Below are 3,113 nucleotides of genomic sequence, written 5' to 3'. Positions count from 1 at the left end.
ATTATGGATTTATGGGATTTGGGGGGGGATTTAGGGAGATTTTTTGGGATTTTGGTGGATATTTTAGGGGATTTTACGGGATTTGGGGTGGATTTTAGGGAGATTTTATGGGATTTTTAAGGGGGATTTTGGGGATTTATGGGATTTGGGGGGGATTTAGGGTAGATTTATGGGATTTTGTGGGGATTATTTTAGGGGATTTATGGGATGGGGGGATTGGGGAGTTTTATGGGATTTTAAGGGGATTTTAGGGATTTATGGATTTGGGGGATTTAGGGAGATTTTATGGGGATTTGGGGGTATTTTAGGGGATTACGGGATTTGGGGGGATTTAGGGAGATTTTATGGGATTTTGGGGGGATTTTAGGGGATTGAAGGGGTTTTGGGGCATTTTAGAGGATTTATGTGGATTTGGGGGGGATTTAGGGGGATTTTATGGGATTTTAAGGGATTTATGGGATTTGGGGGGGATTTAGGGAGATTTTATGGGATTTGGGGGGGGATTTAGGGGCGGTACTGTGGGTATTGGGTGATGCTGGGGTAATTGGGGTAAATTTGGGGTTTTGGGGCTATTTTGGGGGGATTTGAAGGGTATTTTAAGTGGTTTAGGTGGATTTGGGGGTATTTGGGGGAAAATTTTGGGGGTTTGGGGCTATTTTGGGGGGATTTGATGGGATTTTATGAGGTTTTAGGTGGATTTGGGGGATTTTGGGGGGATTTTTGGGGTGTTTGGGGGCTCACCCCGCTTTTAGGATGCTGTAGATGAGCTCGGTGAGGTGTTCGCCGCCCCCCAATTCCCGCTGATCCCGCAGCAGGTCCGGGGTGGATTTCAGCTTCCGGGAGGGAACAAAAACCCTCAATCCCAACAAAAACCCCAAATCCCTCATTCTAGAGGGGAAAAAAACCCCCAAATTTTATCGGGAAAAACCCCATGATTGTATGGGGGAAAACCACAATTTTCTAGGAAAAAATACCCCAATTTATGGGAAAAAAAACCTCCCCAATTTTATAGGGGAAAAAAAAAAAATCAGTGGGAAACCCCCCAAATTTAATGGGAAAACCCAAATTTAATGGGAAAACCCAAATTTAATAGGAAAACCCAATTTAATGGAAAAACCCAATTTAATGGGAAACCCAAATTTAATGAGAAAACCCAAATTTAATGGGAAACCCCAAATTTAATAGGAAAACCCAAATTTAATAGGAAAATCCAAATTTAATGGGAAAACCCAAATTTAATGAGAAAACCCAAATTAATGGGAAAATCCAAATTTAATGGGAAAACCCAAATTTAATGGGAAAACCCAAATTTAATAGGAAACCCCAAATTTAATGGGAAAATCCAAATTTAATAGGAAAACCCAAATTTAATGGGAAAATCCAAATTTAATAGGAAACCCCAAATTTAATGGGAAACCCCAAATTTAATGGGAAAACCCAAATTTAATGGGAAAACCCAAATTTAATGAGAAAACCCAAATTTAATGGGAAAACCCAAATTTAATGGAAAACCCAAATTTAATGAGAAAACCCAAATTAATGGGAAAACCCAAATTTAATGGGAAAACCAAATTTAATGGGAAAACCCAAATTTAATGGGAAAACCCAAATTTATGGGAAGCCCCCCTAAATTTTATAGGAAAAACCCCCCAATTTATTTAGGAAAACACCAAATTTTCATTAAAAACCCCATTTTTTGTAGGAAAAAACCCCAATTTTTGTAGGAATGTACCCCCCAAATTCCTGCATCTCCACGCTCTGCTTCTCCACGCCCCCAAACCCAGCGGGAATTTGGGAATTTGGGGCGGGATGGCGGAGGATTCCCGGGAATTCCGCGCGTCCAAACTCTGCGAGCGCTTCCTCGGAGCGGCGCCGGGGCCGCGGAGCCTCCGCGCCGCTCGCCCGCGGGGCAAATTCCCGTCGAATTTGGTGATCAAAGAATCCACGGAGCGCAGCGGCTCCGTGTCCACATCGCCGGGAATTTTGGGCATTTCCGCACCCTTTTTTCCCGATTTTCCCCCGTTTTTGGGAGAAGGCGCGCTGAGGTCCCCGTGGGATTGGGATCGGCGCAGCTCCTCCGAGGATTTGGGGATTTTCGGCTGCCGCTCCCAGGATTTTGGGGCATCTCGGGATCTTCCCGCCTCCTGATCCGAGAATTTTGGGATGCCCCGAGATCGCCCCGGTGTTTCCTCATCCCAGGATTTTGGGGGCGCCCGCGATCCCCCGGGAATTTCCTGCTCCGGGGATTTGGGGGCCTTCCTTAGCTCCTCATCCCAGGATTTTGGGGGCGCCCGCGATCCCCCGGGAATTTCCTGCTCCGGGGATTTGGGGGCCTTCCTTAGCTCCTCATCCCAGGATTTGGGGACCACCCCGCGATTCCGGGGGGACCTTCCTCATCCCCCGGAGACCCCCCTGCACTTTCCCCAGCTGACAACCTGGGCCGCTCCCCGCCTTCCCCATCCCAAAATTCCCTCTCCACTCCCTCCTCCTCCTCCTCCTCCTCCTCCTCGGGGCCTCCCGGGGGGCCGGGATTTGGGGGGATTTGGGGGCATTTGGGGCTGTCCCCCTTTGATCTGCACGCCGAAGCTGTCGCCGCCCTTGTCGCCGCTGTTGAGGACCACGAAGGGCTGCCCGGCGATGCCCTGGACCCGCACGGCCACGCCGTAGGGAGCCGCCGCGGCCGCGCGGGGGGGCGCGGGGGGGCGCCGCGGCTCGCGGAGGTCGCTGATGAAGCGGATCTGGACGCCGTGGTCCAGCGGCTGCTCGGCCATGGCCGGAACCGAGCCTGCCCGGCGGCAAGAAACGCCTTTGCCTCCGTTTCCCCCCGGTTTTCCCCACTTTTCCCCCATTTTTTCCCCCTTTATTGCCCCCTCCTCACCCTCCCCGTTTTGCGCAGTTTGTTTTCCCCGGTTCTCCTCTTTTTTCCCCGCGTTTTCCCTCCCGGTTTTTCCTCTTTCCCCCCCGCTTTTCGCGGGTTTTCTCCCCATTTTTTTCCCCGATTTTCCCCACTTTTTCCCACCCCCGATTTCCCCCCTTTATCCCCTCCTCACCCTCCCCGTTTTACGCGGTTTTTTTCCCCGGTTCTCCCTCCCGGTTTTCCCTCTTCCCCCCCC

Source organism: Vidua macroura, chromosome 29 (assembly GCF_024509145.1).
Source record: "Vidua macroura isolate BioBank_ID:100142 chromosome 29, ASM2450914v1, whole genome shotgun sequence".
In the NCBI taxonomy this organism is placed as follows: Eukaryota; Metazoa; Chordata; class Aves; order Passeriformes; family Viduidae; genus Vidua; species Vidua macroura.
The sequence above is the reverse complement of the archived record's forward strand: the minus strand, read 5'-3'. Positions refer to the sequence as shown.